Raw genomic sequence first — 21,001 nt, forward strand, 5'->3', positions numbered from 1 at the left:
CTTCAGCTCAAAGCCACTTCTCTCCCTTGGCACAAGGCTGAAGTGACACAAGGTAAAGACCATTTCCTTCAAAGAAAAAGCCCAAAGGCTCTTCCACAAAGAACAGAGAGCTCCCTCAGGAATGTTAACTGGTGATGCGTGTTTTGGGAGGGGAACATGGCCAACGAGGCCAGTGGGATCCTGAGGTGCATTAAGAGGAGTGTGTCCAGCAGATCGAGAGAGGTTCTCCTCCCCTTCTGCTCTGCCCTGCCGAGACCTCACCTGAAATAGTGTGTTCAGTTCTGGGCTCCCCACTTCAAGAGGGACAAGGATCTACTGAATAGAGTCCAAGGGAGGGCTACAAAGGTGATGAAAGGGCTGGAGCACTGCCCTATGAGGAGAAGCTGAGGGACCTGGGACTTCTTGGTCTTGTGAGAAGACTTAGAGGGGATCTAATCAATGTTTATAAATATCTGAGGGCTGGGGGTCAAGAGGCAGGGGATAAACTCTTCTCAGTTGCACCTTGTGATAGGACAAGGGGTAATGGCTGTAAACTACAGCACAGGAGGTTCCACCTCAGCATGAGGAAGAACTTTACTGTAAGGGTCACAGAGCACTGGCACAGGCTCCCCAGAGAGGCTGTGGAGTCTCCTTCTCTGGAGACTTTCAAGGCCTGTCTGGATGTGTTCCTGTGTGACCTGAGCTAGATTGTGTGGTCCTGCTCTGACAGGGGGGTTTGGACTTGATGATCTGTGGAGGTCCCTTCCAATCCCTAACATCCTGTGAGCCTGTGAATATCAGGAAGATGTATCCCATACATTTGTAGCTGCACAATATTCACCTCTCAGTCTATGATCCTTCACCCAGAATCACATTCGACTACTGCAGCTGAGGACACGTCTTTAGTTGTGGTGGTGCCTGCAAGAATCGACAGACTTCTCTGAGACTGTGAAGCACTTCACAACATAGAAGGAGGTAATTTGCATTAAGAACTAATATGTTAATTATTGTGTCAACACTTGTTGTTTTGGCATCCTTCTTGGCTTCTTGTCCCAGGGTACACAGCCACGTATGGTCCCAGTTTGTCTGCAGCATGCAAGATGTGTTTTGGCTCTGCAGCAGTCACAAGGCTTGTTCAAAGAGATGCAAAGCAAAGCTGAAGAAGACAGGCACAGTTTGTGCTGTCTTATCTAGTCTAGCTTCATTCTGTCAGGAAACATCCATTAAATCAGATGGAGAAAGGAGGGAAATTTTTGTCTGGCTGGTTAAGTTAAGTAAATATTGATTTAAGTAAAATGATGGTTAAAGAGATGAGTCAAAATAACCTCCACGCCAGTCCCTGGGGTTTATAGAACGTCCAGTGGTGTGGGAATACAAGTGTCAAATAGGGACCCAAAGATGTTCTGCTTCTTCATTGTATTCATCTCGAAGATGGCTGTGCTCTGAGTCAGGGGCTAGGAATAGCCACGCCAGGCACTGTGCTACCTCAGAACAAAAAAGAACTTTGCCTCTTAGCTGCTTCTGCAGCCTGAAGGCTCTTGGGGACACCAGGGTGATGCAGATGGGAGGATCGTGAGCAAGACCTGTATGGTACAGCTTTTAGCATCATGGCTCCCAGCATGAACCAGTATAAATACCCAGCACATGCAATGTCTGACTGCAGAACAGTTGGCTGCAGTGAGCCTCTCCAGCAGGCAGATGGTCAAAGCCTCACCCCTGGAGGTGTTTAAGGCCAGGCTGGATGAGGCTCTGGACAGCCTGATCTAGTGTGAGGTGACTCTGCCCATGGCAGGGGGGTTGGAACTAGGTGAGCCTTGTGGTCCCTTCCAATCACCCTGAGTGATTCTATGATTCTGTTTCTGTGATTCTAACTAGAGCAGGCTGCTCAGGGCCACATCAAGTCTGATCTTGATTGTCTCCAGGGAAGGGGCCTCCACCACATCCCTGAGCAACCTGTTCCAATATTTTACTGCTTTCATTGTGAAGAACTTCATCCTTATGTCCAGCCTACCCCACTCCAGTTTAAAACACCACCATGCCCACTAACCCCTGTCCTGAAGTGCCATGTCTGCATGGTTTTTGAACACCTTCAGGGAGCTCAGGAGAGGAAGAATACTTCACTGAACTCTAGGCATTCTTGGCAAGTCCCACTCATAATTCCACTGGGTCCTTTAACTGCTCTACCTGCAGGAATTAACCTTTCCTCCCACCAGCCCCTGGTGAGCAGCTCTGCCAGCAGGTCACCCCCAGCAGCCACTCTGCCAGGTGAGCAGGGAGGCTCCCAGAGCAGCAATGCCTGCAGGCCCCGGGGGTGTCAGTAGGTCTGCTCAGCTATGCTGAGTTTAGTCATGCATTTTAAGTTTCTTCCCGATCCAGGGTCTTAATTTTTGTGCCACTTCCCTGGAACAAAGAGGTCAGATTATTTATAGGTCAGGCTCCTTTGTGTGCGTGCAGCCAGCAATGCCTTCAGTGCTCCAGTTCCTAGTACTCTTTTCCCCTCTGGCTCTTAAGTCTCAGCTATTCTCTGCTAATGCAATAACAGTAATTACCCTATCGCTGCCCACCGCTGCACCCTCCCTCCGCGCCTGCCTTACCTCGCGCACGGCGCAGGCTGGCAGCCAGCCACAGCCCCTGGCATTAAGAGCTCATCAGGGAAGCCAACCAGCCCACAGTCTTCCTGTTTTGTAGAGGTGGATTTCCCACCTTGCCAGCGCTGCCATGGGTGCCATGGGCGTGCTGGAAAGGCAGGAAGATAAAAGCAGTGCACGGGCAAGCTCTGGCCCCATCTCTGTTTGTCTTCTCTGCTGTTTCACTCAGGCACGCAGTCAAGCAAAAGCACCATGGCTCGATGCAACCAAGAGACAATATTGATGTGTTCTAAGCTCCCCAGCAGACCCACAGCATTTCACAATGTAATTGTTGTTTTGTGTCTGGCTGCTGAGCACAGGATGAGAGATGTTGAGCTGGCTCTGCTCAGGCCAGGATTCAGCACCACCATGACCTCTTGCTTGGTTTTGCTGTCCTACAACAGCCCATAGGGCGTGCTGCATGGTGCACAGACTGACTTCACTGCTTCTTCGGTCCTTGTACACTTGCAAGGTGCATCTGTGGCTTCTTTGGGCTGAAATCCATGATCCATCAGTCCTCTGACATGTGGCTTGATCTCAAGTTGCAGAGAAAGGACTGAATCGTAGAATAGAATCATAGAATCAACCAGGCTGGAAGAGACCTCCAAGCTCATCCAGTCCAACCTAGCACCCAGCCCTGGCCAGTCAACCAGACCATGGCACTAAGTGCCTCATCCAGGCTTTTCTTGAACACCTCCAGGGATGGTGACTCCACCACCTCCCTGGGCAGCCCATTCCAATGCCAATCACTCTCTCTGCTAACAACTTCCTCCTAACATCCAGCCTGTACTTTCCCTGGCACAACTTGAGACTGTGTCCCCTTGTTCTGTTGCTGCTTGCCTGGCAGAAGAGGCCACCCCCCACCTGGCTACAATGTCCCTTCAGGTAGTTGGAGACAGTAATGAGCTCTGCCCTGAGCCTCCTCTTCTCCAGGCTAAACATCCCCAGCACCCTCAGCCTCTCCTCATAGGGTTTGTGTTCCAGGCCCCTCACCAGCTTTGTCGCCCTTCTCTGGGCACCTTCCAGCACCTCAACAGTGAGTGAGGAGAAAAACCTTTGAAGGGATAGGGATGCTTAGCTCTTGCCTGTTCTTCTACCACCAAACCCCTTGGCCTGAGGCAGCCTGGGGTTACCCACTAGCCTGGCAGCAAACAACACTCTGCTTCTGGTTCTGCCTGAAAACCTGCTCTTTCTGTGACCAATCTCTCTCACTCCTCACCCCAGAAAGTCTGCACCGGGCAGAGAGCTGCCCACAGGGGATTTCTGTGCCTCTCCCCAAACTGAACAGGACTGATCAGCTGAGCTGTTGGTGACCCAGACCATCCCTGGCCATCCTAATGGCTCAGCTTCCCCAGCTCAGGCACCAGTAACTGCTGTCACTGTCAAATCTGTGTTCAAAGTGTAACCAACCAGAAAGCAAACTTATAAATTCTCCTCCCTGGCAGCACTTGTGGTGCCTCTGCTCCTGGGAGGAGAAATTCTTTTTCTTTAGCTGCTAAGCTGACACATCCAGGAGGATTTGTGGGGCAGAGGTAATTGATGAGGTTAGACAAAATGAAAAGCAGGTCTTGAAGGAATCACTCCTGACACAGAGTGTCAGACAAGGCCAAGTAGTCCTTTGTGCAGAGGCTGCAACAAGCTGTATGGGAGAGACCTCTCAAGGAAAAGCTTCTGACACCATTGGGACTTGGCCTGCTTCTGCCCTCCAGCTAGCGAGGAGCATTTCTCCCTGGGGCTTAGAACCCCTCTGGTAGCTGCATGCTTCCCGGCATGAAGGTCTCTGGCCATGTTTTGCTGAGAAGCTGTCCCAGGTTGGGCTCACAATCATGCCTGGGGCTGCAGGACAGAAGCACAGAATCATAGAATCACTCAGGCTGGAAGAGAGCTCCAAGCTCCTGCAGCCCAACCTAGCACCCAGCCCTGCACAGTCACCCAGACCATGGCACTAAGTGCCCCAGCCAGGCTTGGCTTTGACACCTCCAGGCACAGCGACTCCACCACCTCCCTGGGCAGCCCATTCCAATGCCAATCACTCTCTCTGCCAACAACTTCCTCCTCACATCCAGCCTAGACCTGCCCTGGCACAGCTTGAGGCTGTGTCCCCTTGTTCTGGTGCTGGCTGCCTGGCAGCAGAGCCCAACCCCAGCTGGCTGCAGCCTCCCTGCAGGCAGAAACCACTCTCAGCCCTGTCCAGGGTAGGAGTGAGGGCTCTGCACGCTGCTGGGCAGTTCAGGGAGGCATTGTGCCGGCAGGAGGCGATGAAGGCAGAGCAAGCACAAAAGCCTGTTAAGCCCAGAGCAGCCTTGCAGAGCGCTGCACCCCTGCTGCCCCCAGCCCAGGCTGCCCTGCCCAGCCGCGGCCTGCTAGGCCTCAGCGGCGGCAGTGGCACAGCTCAGCTCCTGGCTGCCTCCTGTCCCTCGGGCCGGGGGATGAGAGGTGAAGGGAAGGACAGGTAAGGGACAGGGGAGGTACCAGCCAGGCACTCTCTTTTAGCCTGTGACACCACCAGGTGGACTGGACTAGCGATGTTTCAGTATCCTGGGACAAGCAGGTTCATCCCCCGGGGGGAGCCTCTGTCCCTAAGGCTTTGTTAAGGGGGATCCAGGATCCCTCAAACTACCACAGAAGCTTTTGCACTGCTGATGGTCACAGGCCCTCTGCAACTCAGCAGGGTCAGAAACGTCCTCTGCCTTTGCTCCTTTGGCTGCTGTTCGTGGCTGGAGTCAGAGAATCACAGAATCAACCAGGTTAAGAGACCTCCAAGCTCATCCAGTCCAACCTAGCACCCAGCCCTGGCCAATCAACCAGACCATGGCACTAAGTGCCTCAGCCAGGCTTGGCTTGAACACCTCCAGGGACAGTGACTCCACCACCTCCCTGGGCAGCCCATTCCAATGCCAATCACTCTCTCTGCCAACAACTTCCTCCTAACATCCAGCATAGACCTGCCCTGGCACAGCTTGAGGCTGTGTCCCCTTGTTCTGTTGCTGCTTGCCTGGCAGAAGAGCCCAACCCCACCTGGCTACAGCCTCCCTTCAGGTAGCTGCAGACAGCAATGAGCTCTGCCCTGAGCCTCCTCTTCTGCAGGCTGCACACCCCCAGCTCCCTCAGCCTCTCCTCACAGGGTTTGCTCTTTTGCACACTGTTTGTATCTTCATGCAGAGCTCTGGCAGTCTGAGGAGCCTGCGTTACTCAGTGATGCTTCACCTGAGCAATGGTAGGGCTCAGATACTCTGGGATTTGACAACCGACAGACATCTTCATCAGTGAGCTCGTACAAGGTGATGCTGCTTTGATGTACAATTAAGTTACGAGGGATCTAGTCACAGAGCACAGCTTTGAACTGAGTAACTGTCACTGTTTGGAGCCAATGGGGAGTAAACACAAATGCTTAAGCCTCTGAGACTTGGTTTGCTAGTGAGCAAGCTGCTGAAGTGGGGTGGCTCGGGTGGAGAAGGTGGAGGCTTGAGTGCAAGTGAGGCACAGAAGTGTGGGATCCCACACCCTGCCTGCTCATCCCACACATCCATGGCACTCAGTTGTTTCCTGAGTCCTGCCTAAGGAGCCTCTGGAATCATAGAATCAGGCAGAGTTGGAAGGGACCACAAGGATCATCTAGTTCCCACCTCCCTGCCATGGGCAGGGACACCTCACACTAGATTAGGCTGTCCTGAGCCTCATCCAGCCTGGCCTTAAACACCTCCAGGGTTGAGGCTTCCATCACCTCCCTGGCTTCGAGGTGACCTTATTGTGGCCTTGCAATATCTTAAGGGAGCCTACAAGAAAGCTGGGGAGGGACTTTTTAGGATGTCAGGTAGTGATAGGGCTGGGGGGAATGGAACAAAGGTAGAAATGATTCAGATTGGATGTTAGGAAGTTCTTCAGCATGAGGGTGGTGAGACACTGGGAGGCTGTTGGGAAGACAGAAGGGTTCATAGGTTGCAGAAAGAGGACTTGGCCATTTAGAGATCAAGAAATGCCAGTATAACTGCCAAAAGCAAATCTGAGCTGAAACTTGTATTCCAGAAATAAAAATACAGGGAAAACTTCTTCAAATCCCAGTGTAAGAGAGGAAGAAAAGCAGAGTTGGGCTGCTGTGCAGTAAATGTGATTAGAGATAATCTAGGCATGGCCTAAAATCAAAGGAGTGTTTTACTTCTGTTCTTGTTTAAGGAAGACAAATCCTAGAGGCAAAAGCAGGCTGGTTACTGGGAACTGGGATATGGAAATGGAATCACTGCTGTGGGCAAGCAACACTGAAAGAGCAGGCTGTGTTCCTCTGGGGTGGGGGTTGTGCTTGTCCAGGTATTCTGGAAAGACCAGGATGTGAGGTGTCACATCTAATAGCAGCTGGTTTCATACATCTGTTAAGTCAGTGAGGGACCCTGTGGCTGCAGAATATCCATTACAATGCCTTTGGTTGTGCAAGGTTAAAGAATAATCCAGGCAACCACTGTCCTTCTAACTCTGACCTCACTGGTATGTGGTGGGACTGTGGAACATGCCTTGAAGGTGAATTAAAAATGCAAGGGCACACAAAAAGTGGGATGAACTGAAGCTAGAGGTACACCCTGCCAGACTAGACTGATGGCTCACTTTGATAAAACAATTCTTTTTTCAGACAGGTGATATCTGCCAGAGTCCCTTTATCTAAGGCAGTTTAGTGTATTTGCTGTGATGTCAGGAATGAAACAGCTGAGGTTGCTGGTGACAAATCACATTAGCAGAGGAGCTGCATCGTTGGTAAGAGGAGACAATGAGTGCTCAGGATGGAGATCTCAAGCCAGGAGGAGTTCTCTAGGAGAATCCTTCAATTAGAATCATAAAATGCCAGGTTGGAATGAAGCCCAAGGATCATCTGATCCAACCTTTCTAGGTGATGGTGTGGCTGAAACAAGCTGGCCCAGCACCCTGTCAAGCTGAGTCTTGAAACCAACCAATGTAGGAGAATCCACTGCTTCTCTTGGGAATGTTGGGACTGGTTTTGCTTTGGTGTTTGCTTTAATGGCACAGTCCTGGCCCAATCAAGCATTGTGCAACACAAAGCCTTGATGCACTGCAGGCAGGGAGATGGTTTGGAGGCCAGGTAGGATGAGCAGGGCAGTTCCAGAACAGCTGTAATAAAAGGAAGATGACTTTCAGTAAAAGACAAAGAGTCATGCAGGTGAAAAACAGTGTCAGAGGTGGCTTTTGCTATTAACAGGGAGTGAATCAGATGGGAAAATAACTGAAGAAAAAAGAAAAGTCAGCACGAAATAGATGCAGAATTACAGAGCTACAGAATGGTAGTGGTTGGAAGGGACCTCTGAAGATCACTGAGTCACAGTAGAGTTGTGTGCTGCCAGCTTGGTCCTTATGTTGTCTCTATTTCCAGTTGAGATGAGAAAGTATGAGAGTCAGATACACAACCCAGATTAACTTTCCTCCCCTCCTACCCCTCTGTTTGGGAAAGATGCACCAACAGCAGAGCAGCTGCAGAGATAAGCTGCAAAGGAGACTTAGGGGATTGGACACCCTCTCAGGAGGCCATGGGAAGGTCCTGGATCATGTGCCTGTGGTGATGTGGATGGAATCTTAAGCTCAGGTATCCAAACACTGCCAGCATGAGACTGCTTTAGTCTAAGGCCAGCCCATTGCTGCCAGCCACCACCACACTCACACCTATTTTCTTTGGGTTAGAGGTAAAAGCAACCCTCAGGGCAAGTGGCATAGGCAGGGATAGGGTAAAGGAGAGAGGAAAAAGCAGGCTGGACCAGCTCAGTGGCATCTTCCAGTGCATTGGAACCAAATGAAGCTCCGGTGCAATGTTTCACTACCTTCCACCAGCACCTCATGCTGCAGCTAGGCTCCAGAGAAAGGCAATGAAGCTGGTGAAGGGTCTGGAGAGCAGATGAGGGAACAGGGATAGTTTAGTCTGGAGATGAGAAGGCTGAGAGGAGACCTCATTGGTCTCTACAGCTACCTTTCTTTACTGGTCAGGCACTGAAACAGGTTGTCCAGTGAAGTGTTGAAATAACTGTCCCTGGAGGTGTTCAGAAACTGTAGGCATGGCATGTCAGGACATGGCTTAATGGCCATGGTGGTGTAGGGTTGATGGTTGGACTAGATGACCTTAGAGGGCTTTCCCAACAAAAAAGATTCTGTGACTCAGCTGTGTTGCCACTTTGGAGATCCCACTCCATGGTGGTGTGCCATGAGGAGTGGTCACAGTTGTGTGCAGCTAAATTTGGCTTAATATTTTCCCCTCAAAGCTTGGAAAAGCAACTGGAAAACTAATATAAGCAATCGCCTGCCCGGGTGGTTCACAGCCAGGGCGATGAGCTGCACATGGCTCTGCCTAACAGTTGCCAGAAGCTTTTCTGCATACGTTGTGGAGAAGGAAGTCTGCAGGAGGGCTCCAGGTGAAACCTAAACAGACAGGTATGAGCAGGGCCTGACCCTCTGGCCGTGCCTCGAGCCAGTCATACATGTAGCAGCCCACGTTTGGAAGCTGCCTCTTTGGAGAGAGGCTGTTGCTGGGGGCTTTCAGATAAGACCCAGCAAGTTGCTGAGAAACAGCTTCCAGCCCAGGTTTGTTGCCCAAATACTGAGATCAGGAAGAAGAGCAAAGGTGTTTGAGGCTGTGAAGACTTCACTGCAGAGAGAACAGCATAGGTACACTTCTGAATCTCTTTAGCCTCCCTAAGAGCCAATACTGTCACTGATGCCTTTCTAAAGCGAGGGGGGAGAGGGAAAGGCAGAGCATGAGAGAAGAGTAAATACAAAAGAGAAGAGCCAGATGCCCATGAAAACCACAGGAGTTAAAAGTGGAGGCTCTGAAAGCTTGTGTAAGCATTTGCAGGTTTGACAAAGCTGCCAGGGGGACTCCTGCTCCTTTGGTGAGGGCAGCTGGGAGCAGAGCAGGACTCTCGGGCGAAGAGCCCTGGCATCCTGTTGATAAACACATTGGTATGGAGAAGCAGACTCAAACACAACTGTTCAACTGATTATTCACCATTCACTGTGGGAAGATACTCCTATTGGGGTTAGGTTTATGGGCCATACAGATTGTCAGAGTGAATCTAATTAGCAGGAGAAATCCGAATGGAACAATGCCTGGTAATTGTTGCTAATGACGCAAGCGTATTAAACAGGCTCTAATGAAAGCTTGAGCGGTGCTGAAGGGCAAACCAGCATTAACAGTTGGACCTTAAAATGTTACAAGTCCCTCCCTAACCTCACTGCTGCTGGGGGTGGTTAAGGTGAGTTCCCACCTCACAAGCAGCCCTAACTTGCCAAACACTTCCCAATGGCCATTGGAATAGAATGCTGCAAGAAGTGAACAAGCTGTGGAGCTTGGGTAGGAGGCGTGATCAGGAACTGGTGGACAGACTGGAAGCACAGAATTGCCTAGACTGGAAAAGACATTTAAGATGTATAGATTTAGAGAATGGGTTGGGTTGGAAGGGACCTTAAAGATCATCTACTTCCAGTCTCCTTTCTACTAGCCCAGGTTGCTCATGGTCTCATCCAACCTGGCCTTGAGCCATGGAGGGAGCATCCACAACCTCCCTGGGCAACCAGTTCCAGCGTCTCACCACCCTTACTATAAAGAACTTCTTTCTGACATCCAGTCTAAAGATCATCAAGTCCAGTCAAACCTCAGCTGCCTCCAAAGCTGCTTTAAAATCCAGAATCCTTTTTCACTTGCACAGTCTCTGGACTGTGCCTCTGTGCAGGTGCAGAGCCTCCAGCCTGGGAACTGAACCATCCCAGGCTCCCCAGCTGTTGGCGCTGCTCTTGGAACACCTCTCCAGCTCCACCAAGCAGGCATAGGATAGGCTACCACCCAAACATTTGGGGTTAAATTTGGATTGTGAATTATGCAACAGCCACACAAACACTCAAACCCTATTTTGTTGCTTTTGCCACTGGTGGTGGGCACACAGATTTATTTTTGACCACACAGCAAAGCTGCACACCTGAATGACTGGGAAAGATCTGGTCCAGAGCCTGCATTGTGGTTAGCAGCCCCCAAACCAGAGTGCTGACAACTGCTGCTCTCAATCTGTGGAAACTGCCACCAGTGGAGCTGGGACAACTCACAGTTGTCATGGATTTGATCCAGAACTGAGTTTCAGCTCTTATATGAGATGCTTCTGAACCCATGCCTTGGTTTTGACTTTGTTTCCAGCCTTCAAAATGTTTCAGACTGGTCTTTAATTCCAGACCTACCTGTTCCTCTGTGGGCTTTTTTTAGGTAAGATGGGTACATAAGAGTTCAACTGTGTCGAAAAGCTGTTGGGAAAGCTGGTTCAAGCTGCATCATTTTGTTTTTCAGAGGTTAAAGGCAAGCTAGCTGGGGTGTTTGGCAACACTATAAATGTAAATGTGATGGGAAGCTTGGACAGTTAAAATGTTTTTCACTTATTCATCCTTCCAAATGTGTGTGGGCAAGACAATGTGGTGCAGCCAACAATGCAGACTCTCCCTTACCTTACTTTCACTGTGGCATACCAGATGAGAGTTAAAATGTGGGAAGGAAAGCAGAAGGATGAATATTAGAGTGGGAGTTTCCAGACCATGGCATCACACAAGACCTCCATGCCTGCAGGCCACTCTGTCCTTGATCAGAGCATGCAGAGCTGGTTGTTAAATACCACTTCACTGATACGGTGTCAGTGTTGGTGAGGAAGCTAAAACAAAGATATTTTTAGGTTAAAAAAATAAACAACAAAGTAGAAAATAATTGAGGAACCTAAACCAAACAAGAAATATTTTTAGTTTTGAAAAAGGAAACAACCAAATTTATAAAATAATTGTGGGAATTGAATGAGAGCAAATGAAAGGGCTGACAAATGCTAACACAGACACTTCTGCTTGAGACAGCACTTAAGAGTGGTCTCAGATGGTGAGTTTCTTGTAGAAGCCCTTCAAACATCCACAAACATTTTCAGTGTGGGGTAGGGGTTTCTAATAGCTTTGTCCAGATGCTTTAAAAGCAGAGAGGAAAGAAATGGTTCTCCTGTGTTTCTCCTTCCTTCTCTTACTGATGGAGGTTTCTGCTGTGTTTCTTCTCTCTCCTCTGACTGATGCAGGTTTCTTTTTTGTTTCTTCTTCTTTCTCTTACCAATGCAGGTTTCTTCTGTGTTTCTCCTTCCTCCTTTGACTGATGCAGGTTTCTTCTGTGTTTCTCCTTCCTCCTTTGACTGATGCAGGTTTCTTCTGTGTTTCTCCTTCCTCCTTTGACTGATGCAGGTTTCTTCTGTGTTTCTCCTTCCTCCTTTGACTGATGCAGGTTTCTTCTGTGTTTCTCCTTCCTCCTTTGACTGATGCAGGTTTCTTCTGTGTTTCTCCTTCCTCCTCTTACTGATGCAGATTTCTTTTATGTTTCTTCTCCCTCCTCTTACTGATGAAGGTCTCTTCTGATTCTTCTTCCTCCTCTTACTGATGCAGGTTTGATTCATTACAATGAGCCTGTTTCTAGGCCCTGAGTTTTGCCAAGGATGTGTAAGGTTAAAAATTAAAAGGCTGTGAAAGCATTCAGTATGTTTCATACATTTTAAGGACTTTTGAGCTTTTCCAGTGACTGTCAAAGTAGTTTGGTTTGGGTTTGTTTTTTTTCCCACAGATCCAAATTCACACCTAGAAATGTATTTTTCTCAGCTAAGAGTGGCATCACCACTTCAAATTTGTCTGTTGAAAATAATGATGAGGTTTGATTTTTTCCCCCTCTGCTTTTATTTCTACACAAGTATAAATGGTGATTTTTTTTTAGGTTTTATTTTGTTTTTATTTCTCTTTGCTGTTCAGATGTGTCAGGGAATTTCAAAGGAAAATAAAAATGTGCCATTGACAGCAAAATTCCTACACTGTCAGGCAAGCCTTGTTTTAAACACCAGGAGTGAATTGTTTCTTTGCAAATTGTTTGAGCAAGAGAATGCATGAGAACAAAATCTCCACTTCTGGAGACAGTCCAAACTCAGTTGAACAAAGTGCTGAGGAGCCTGAAACTAGTGTAGAAGCAGCTCCAGCTCTGCTTCTTAATGCTTGTTCCATATGAGCTCCACAGGTCCCTTCCAACACAGACTGTTCCATGATACTAAAATCAGATCTTCTTTACAATTTTCAGTGTATTTCTTTTTACTGAAATTTAGAGTTCTTCCAAATTTTTCTTTAATCAAACCCTTGGCCAGAGTTCATTTATCACTTCACTGTTAGCAGTTGCAATAAGCGAAGCTGTTACCTTCAAGTGGAGGGCTAAGAAATGATTAAAAATTACAAAGAGACCTCTTGGTATTTCTTTAACAAGAATGAACGAATGCACAGGAGGAATCTTCACAGAGCATTTTGTTAATTCATTTGCAAATACAGTGTGAGAAGGCATAACAGAAGCAGCAAGATACTTCTGATCATTTTATAACCAAGCTGCATTCCATTACAGCTCCAACAGGCTAACAAAACCCTTCTGTCTTGATTACCCAAACCCACCACGCTGTATCTAACTTAAATTGCCTGGTGTTTTAAAGGTGCTTTTACAGACAAATGTCTCTTAGTAGAACTTTGCCACATATTTGCCTTGAAATTAACAACTAATGGAGCACTTAGGAATACAAAACTGAGTGAAGTATGGCAGTATGGGTCATGATAGGCTTCCCAGGATGGAGCTGCAGTAACTTAGGAAACATGACACAGCTCACCTGCAGGCCCCTCGAAGGATGTTGCTCTTATTTATTGCAGAATCCATGAATCTGCACAAGTGGAAACAGTTTAGTCTGTTAAGCTACAGATCAGTCTTCCAAGCCTGTGTTCTCTTAGTGTGGCTGTTGTGGGTTTTCAGGAACTAGAAGTAGGAATAGTTCTGGTGTTTCTTCTCCAGTGACTCTAGTGCCTGAGCCTGGATGTCAGCAGCACAAATACCTGTTGTTGGAGCTTGAAAGGACAAATGTTGCCATCACATTTATTGATGTGCATACCATTGACACATTTCCCCTCTCAGTGCTATCCCAAGATGACAGAATCACAGAATGTCAGGGGCTGGAAGGGACCTCGTGCAGTCCAACTCCCCTGCAGAGCAGGAGCACCCATACCAGATCATACAGGAATGCATCCAGGCAGGTCTTGAGTATCTCCAGAGAGGGAGACTCCACAACCCACTGGGCAGCCTGTTCCAGTGTTCTGTCACCCTCACAGTGACAAAATTCTTCCTCATGTTTCTGTGGAACTTCCTATTCCTCAGCTTCCACCCTTTGCCCCTTGTCCTGCCATTGGTCATCATGGAACAGAGCCTGGCTCCATTCTAGCACTCACCCTTTACATCTTTATAAACATGAATGAGGTCACCTCTCAGTCTCCTCTTTCCCAAGCTAAAGAGCCTCGGCATCCTCAGGCTGTCCTCCTATGAGAGATGTTCCTTTGCATTAATGGAAGATGTTGTTCAATGTCAGTGACCACTACTTTTTGCACACATGACTTCTTCTCCATCCATTTCCCTTTTCAGGATTGCTCTAAACTGAGTGTCTGGCAACACTGAAGGACCTTCCATGCCACCTGCAGCCTGCTCCAGAATGCCTCCCCCCACAAACGGCTGGGTGACACTCCCATGGAGGATGATGGTGAGCAAAACAGTGCTGGGCAGTGGGAAGTGGTCTGCTGCTGATTTTAGAATCATAGAATCTCCTGCTTGGAATGGACTTTAAGATCATCAAATCTAACCATAACCTAACATCTCCCTGTACACAACTGTTAGACCTTGTCTCTAAGAACCTCATCCAAACATCTTTTAAACACCTCCAGGGACAACGACTCCACCACTTCCCTGGGCAGCCTGTTCCATTGTCTGTCGACTCTTGGAACAGGCTGCCCAGGGAAGTGGTGAAAGAAGCCTTCAGATGCTTTGCTGCTGCTTCTCACCTCTGGGAGATGAAGCTGCAGCTGATAAGCTTCTGCCTGGAGTAGGAGTCTCCCCACCCTTTATGTTAAGCAGAACACACTTTGCTCTAGTCTGGGGACAAGTCATAAACTGTAATTTGAGGACAGCTAAACTGGCTGTGCAGTTCCCTTCTGCTCAGCCCAGCCTTTGTGTTTCCTATCATGAATTAGGTAGGGCAAACGCAGCCAGAGAAAACAAGGGCTGAAACCTGCCATCAGAGCTCGGCCCCATCACACCACCAGTGCCCGGGGCTGGAATTCGATCATGGGGGAGCTAATAATAACAACACACAGAGCAAAGAGCAGAGCACTTTGCTGCTGTTGCTGAAAGCAGGAAAAATACCATCTTAATTTAGAGACTTATTATGGCAGGACATGCCAACAAATGCTGTGTTCTGCTCTGGTATGCACTCTTAATGCAATCATTTAACAAACAAAAAGCACCTTCTGAAAATACAGTTTCCAAAACCCAAAAGCTGCTCTGCTCCTTATTCAACACCACCACCAAAAAACTAAAGCTTTGACATTCACAAAGTACTCTAAAGTGGGCAAAAATAAACTAAAATGAACCCAGTAACTCTTCTGCCTCTGGTAAGCTGTTAGTTGCTACTGTGGGCTGCAGAATATTCCAAGAAAAGGCTTTGTATTTTTTCTTTTCAGTTAGATTTGGTTTTCATTGGGTACTTAACGTACTTAACATACCCAATTTTATCAAAGCTCATTCTTAAAAACAGCCAAAGAAACACAGGCACTTCTGAGGCCTCATCCCTGGAGGCACTCAAGGTCAAACATGATGAGGCTCTGAGCAACCTGATCTAGTTAAAGATGTTTTTGCTTACTGGAGGGGGTGTTGGACAAGATGACCCTCAAGGGCCCATTCCAACCCCTTGCATTCTATGACTCTCTGCAAAGCCTGCTGGCACTCCATGGCTTTCATTTGCCCTGGATGAGAGAAAAAAGCTCCAAGCCTTGAAGACGTTGCAGTGAGATGAATTAGGATGCTGTTTGCACACAGCAGCACACGTGCAGAGCCCCACTAGGCTGCTATATGCCATCCTGTGTTGCTCCAGCTGGGAAAGCAAAGGTGGGCTGCAGACCTGCTGGAGGTTCCCATGGGTGAATGAGCTTCTTCAGGACTGAAATCCTTTGCTCCATCCTGCCAGGAACAGGAGAGGTGGAGAAACTTAGATGTACCATGATGTGGCTGAAGACTGGCATCCCTCAGAGCCATCAGTGGTCCTCTGCTGGGGCCAAGGCTCCCCAGAGCCAAGCTGGATTCAGGCTACCTGAGACCTTATCAGACACCTCCTCGCTCTCTACAGTTACCTGAAAGGAGGTTATAGAGAGGTGGGGGTTGGTTTGTTCAAACAAGTAAAAAGAAATGACCTCAAGTTGCACCAAGGGAAGGTGAAATTGAACATTAGTAAAATGTCCTTACTGAAAGAGTGGTCAGGCAGCCCTCCCTGGGCTGCCCAGGGAGGTGTGGACTCACCATCCCTGGAGGCATTTAAGAGTCCTATAGATGTAGTGCTTAGGTTTATGGTTTGGTTGAGCACTTGTCAGTCCATCAGTCTAATGATTGGATGACCTTAAAGGTCTTTCCCAATCTAGGAAATTCAGTGATTCTGTGACACTCTTTGCTCTTTCACAGTGTCTCCTGTAGCACAGTGGATGAAGCCACCGTGGTAGAGGAGCAGGCTGCACCGTCACCAGCAGCACAGCCAGAGCTTTCTCCATGCACCCTGGGAGGTGACCTGCATTTCATTATCCAGTACTTGTAAGTGAAAAACCAGAGAATTCCTGAATGTGGCTGGGACACAATCAGCCTTTTCTCTTGGGTGGGGAGGTTATTCTGATGAGTTGCAAAGCATTCTCCAGCAAGGAAGGAGTGTTGGGGATTTCCTGGTTTCAGTGCTGGTAAGAAATCATTTTGCTGTCACTAACATTATGTAAACACAGGGTTCGTGTATATACTCTACAAAATGCATTTACAAGAAGGTCGACTAATTCAGAGGTCAGCTTCTAATTCAAGGTTAGTGCTCAACAGTTGTGGGATTTTTTTTTCTCCCTGCCAAAAACCCCACTGAAGGCTAAATTAAAAGCAGGTGCTCTAACCCACCCCTATCTAGTTGCCGATATAAAGAAGGTGGGAGTAGTTTTGCTATCAAATTTAATGCCCCTGCCAAAGGAGTGAAGTAAAACGAGCTGCAGAAGCTTTTGCACAAGGATGTGCACCAAGACTGCCTGATTTAGAAGGTGTGAAGTGCTTGAGCACATGAAAGCCACCTTTCAGTGCCCTGTCACTGTAATAATAGAATCAACTGGGTTGGAAAAGACCTCCAAGCTCATCCAGTCCAAACTAGCACCCAGCCCTAGCCAATCAATGAGACCATGGCACTAAGTGCCTCATCCAGGCTTGGCTTCAACACCTCCAGGGATGGTAACTCCACCACCTCCCTGGGCAGCCCATTCCAATGCCAATCACTCTCTCTGACAACAACTTCCTCCTAACATCCAGCCTAGACCCCCCCTGGCACAATTTGAGACTGTGTCCCCTTGTTCTGTGGCTGGGTGCCTGGAAGAAGAGCCCAACCCCACCTGGCTACAGCCTCCCTTCAGGTAGTTGTAGACAGCAATGAGCTCTGCCCTGAGCCTCCTCTTCTGCAGGCTGCACACCCCCAGCTCCCTCAGCCTCTCCTCACAGGGCTGTGCTCCAGGCCTCTCATCAGCCTTGCTGCCCTTCTTTGGACAAATTCAAGTATCTTAATATCCCTCCTGAATTGAGTGGCTCAGAACTGGACACAGTACTCAAGGTGTGGCCTGACCAGTGTTGAGTACAGAGGAAGAATAACCTCCCTTGTCCTATGGTCCTAGAGGCTTGATTTCCCAGGAACAGGATTAAACAAATAGCAATTAAATCAACAAATCATCCACTTCATTAGGCAGAGCAATTTGCTACAGCAAAAAAAACCAAACCAACCATGATGACATTTGGGCACCTTTTACATGTTTGGCTACCCCAGTCATGGTGAAAGAGGTTAGGTCTATTAACTCCTTTAAAACATCCTAGATGGCAGCACTGAAGGTGACTACCAAACTTCTGAGCTATCAGCTGTCAAAATCAACACCAGTATTTTGTTCTCCCTTCTAGCTCTTTCTCTACCATTGCTTAAAAGCTATCTGGTCCTTAAAGTGTCACTTAAAACTGATGAAAGCTACAGTTCAGTAGTATTTGTTAGCTTCTCAGATGTAAGGCTTGAAACTCACCCACCATCTCCTGAGGACATTTTGCATGAAGAGAGCAGAAGCATTCACCTGAAGAGTCCAGCAGAAGGTCAGTAAATGTCACTCAACTTCTGCCAGGCTAGAAGTAGGTTGCAGTGTTTCTGTTCAGCCCCATGAGGAGGCTTCCAAACAGTTTGGGGTCTGTCTGGACCCATCTCTCAATTCCCTTGTGGCTCTGCATCTGCACAGAGGCACAGCTCAGAGACTGTGCAAGTGAAAAAGGATTCTGGATTTTAAAGCAGCTTTGGAAGCAGCTAAGGTTTTACTGATCTTGATGATCTTTAGACTGGATGTTAGAAAGAAGTTCTTTATAGTAAGGGTGGTGAGACACTGGAACTGGTTGCCCAGGGAGGCTGTGGATGCTCCCTCTCTGGACGTGTTCAAGGCCAGGTTGGATGACACCTTGAGCACCTTGGCCTAGTGGAAGGTGTCCCTGCCCATGGTGTTAGGGGTGGAACTAGATGATCTTTAAGGTCCCTTCCAACCCATTCTTTGACTCTCATTCTATGAAATGTTTAGCCCAGGTCTGTGAATATCTGTAGGGGTGAAAAATGCCCACGATGGTGCAGAGATTGTCGAGTGGTGGGACTGTGGTATGCAGAAGCTTCCCAGCTCCCTGGCCACTGAGCTATGGACTTTGCTGGGGTCAGGTAGGCTCTCCATAGATCCCAAGCAACATGTCTAATACTTAGAGCTGCAGAAGAGAACTTTCTGTCTACGAGTAGAGAATTCAGTTGTGCAGCACTCATCTGCAGAGCCAGCTACCTCAGAGAGACTTCTTTCTGGCAAAATCGTTGTGGTTATCTAAAGTAATCTGCTAATTCTGGAGTATGAAATAGAAGCTGAATTATGAAACATCAGGTCAGTATTGCCTGTAGATCTAGCACTGTGCAGGGGTGCACTGACCCAGCAGAGAGTGAGAGTAATCAGAGTGATTAAAGCCTGATATTGAGTCTGTGCAACTCCAGTCGGTCACATTGCACCTGTACCTGGATTCTGACCATGACTACAGAGCCTTCCAGAAGACAAAATATGCAGCCTAACAAGAAAGTGCTTTAGGTTTTTGGATTAAGAGGAGAAATGGTTTTGAATGGATCAGCCAAGATAGCAATAATTGCCATGAGGCTTAATGCAGCTTGTGCAGAAAATGTTTCTCAATTGCTTATGGTGGATTGTCAGATGTAAGAGCAGACAAATAGAGCAGATTGTGAAAACAATCCTAGCACAGCTTCCAGCAACAGAAGTTAAACTTCTCTCTCTTTTTTTTTTTTTCTTGGTGCTAAGAAATGTGAAATTACCAAAAAAGCAAAAGAGAGGGAGTAATACCAGTTGCAGAACTAAAAGCATAAAATACCCTTAGTTGCAATCAGAGAATCATTGAGGCTGAGATCATCAAGTCCAGCCTATAACCTAAATTCATTCACTATGTGTCATCTGATGAAAACAATTTGCTCAGTAGCATTTTATCTAAGAGCAACCCTTGGAAAATGCTGCATTTTGGCAGAAAAGGTCTCCTGTATTGACGTGCACACAATGAAGCTCTTTGCAAATTGAGAAAGGAATTTTAAAGGGGAAAAGAAAAAAAGGCTGAAAAAAAAATTAACAACAACAACAAAATTCCAGCCCCCCCACCCTGCTGTTCACTAAAGACTCAAACCATACTGAAACACTCCCAATGATTTTTTTGGTCATCAGCTAAAAGAGAAGTTCTCTGTGGTGTGAGTGTTTTCAACACAGCAATAAAGCAATGTCAGGAAGTTTTGGAAGAACAAACAAACAAACCAACCCCAACGCTCAAAAGTAGCTTGTAACAAACTATCTGGATTTCAGTTGGAGATGCCAGAGTGAACTTTGGGAAATGCTACTTTCTAAAAGCTTAATGAAAGAAAACAGAGTGAGTGATTGCTGCCAAGCAGCCTCTGAAATCATATATATTGCCTACATCTATAATGGATGATCATTTAATCTTGAGGCTTTGGCATTGTTTTCAGTCAGAGGGTTTAATCACCTCTCCAAATGTCAGAATTACCAACCTTTGTGAAACTTCAGTTTATGCCCTTCACAGTTTATCTCCAAACACAAAAGTTAGAAGATCTTCATATGTTTTTCAGCTAATAGAAGTTATTTTTCTCCACTGTTTAAGAACTGCTCAGTTAGTGGTTTAAAATTCCTTAAGGATGAGAGAGATGGTGATGAAGGAGACGGCCTCAGGTTGTGCCAGGGAAGGTTTGAGTTGGACATGAGGAGCAATTTCTTCTCTGAAGAGGCAAGGCAGGATTGTCAGGCACTGGAACAGGCTGCCCAGGGCAGTGGTGGAGTCCCAGTCTCTGGAGGGGAATTAAGAGCTGTGTAGATGTGGTACTGAGGGACAGGGTTTGGCAGCAGACTTGGGAGTGTTGGGTTAATGGTTGGACCTCTTGAAGGTCTCTTTCAACCAAAGTGATTCTATGATTCCAGTTTTCCAGTGTCTGTATGCTCCTTATCTTCCCCTTATGCTGTGCTAAAAGTTTGACTGCTCTAATTTTAAAGCTACCCAATCTTTTATGGGGTAAAGCACATGAAACCATGCATGATTGCAAGTAGCGATTACAAGAAAGGGGAATGCAAGCCCTGTGAGGAGAAACTGAGGGAGCTGGGGGTGTGCAGCCTGCAGAAGAGGAGGCTCAGGGCAAAGCTCATTGCTGTCTACAGCTACCTGAAGGGAGGCTGTAGCCAGGTGGGATTGGGCTCTTCTGCCAGGCAAGCAGCAACAGAACAAGGGGACACAGTCTCAAGTTGTGCCAGGGGAGGTCTAGGCTGGATGTTAGGAGGAAGTTATTGTCAGAGAGAGTGATTGGCATTGGAATGGGCTGCCCAGGGAGGTGGTGGAATCACCATCTCTGGAGCTGTTAAAAAAAAGCCTGGATGAGGCACTTAGTGCCATGGTCTGGTTGATTGGACAGGGCTGGGTGCTAGGTTGGACTGGATGGATCTTGGAGATCTCTTCCAGCCTGGTTGATCCTATGATATATAACCTTTATCTAACATGCATTATGCGGCTTCAAACAAACTCATTTAGTAACAGTAAGTCTCAAACTTTTCCTTCAGAGAGCAAAACTACTTCAGCTCAATTGAGATATTTTACCTAGAGGTGGGGGGGAGAAGAGAAAAAAAGGAATGATATTTTTACAAAGTCTGTAAGCACCAGTGAGAGTTTTGAT

The 21,001-nt window shown here is 47.5% G+C and overlaps 2 long non-coding RNA genes across 2 annotated transcripts; one reads left to right on the forward strand and one right to left on the reverse strand.

Annotated features, from left to right (window-relative positions):
* Window positions 1–735: 735 nt before the first annotated feature.
* Window positions 736–16,323, forward strand: LOC135189555 (uncharacterized). The gene is made up of 3 exons (XR_010308139.1): window positions 736–954; window positions 14,086–14,200; window positions 16,168–16,323. It is a non-coding gene; the product is annotated as an uncharacterized LOC135189555 (long non-coding RNA).
* LOC135189682 (uncharacterized) lies at window positions 7,572–14,090 on the reverse strand. The gene is made up of 3 exons (XR_010308218.1): window positions 13,286–14,090; window positions 11,082–11,281; window positions 7,572–7,721 (listed from the first exon to the last, which is right to left on the reverse strand). It is a non-coding gene; the product is annotated as an uncharacterized LOC135189682 (long non-coding RNA).
* Window positions 16,324–21,001: the final 4,678 nt, after the last annotated feature.

This window comes from Pogoniulus pusillus, chromosome 33 (assembly GCF_015220805.1).
Source record: "Pogoniulus pusillus isolate bPogPus1 chromosome 33, bPogPus1.pri, whole genome shotgun sequence".
Lineage (NCBI taxonomy): Eukaryota > Metazoa > Chordata > Aves > Piciformes > Lybiidae > Pogoniulus > Pogoniulus pusillus.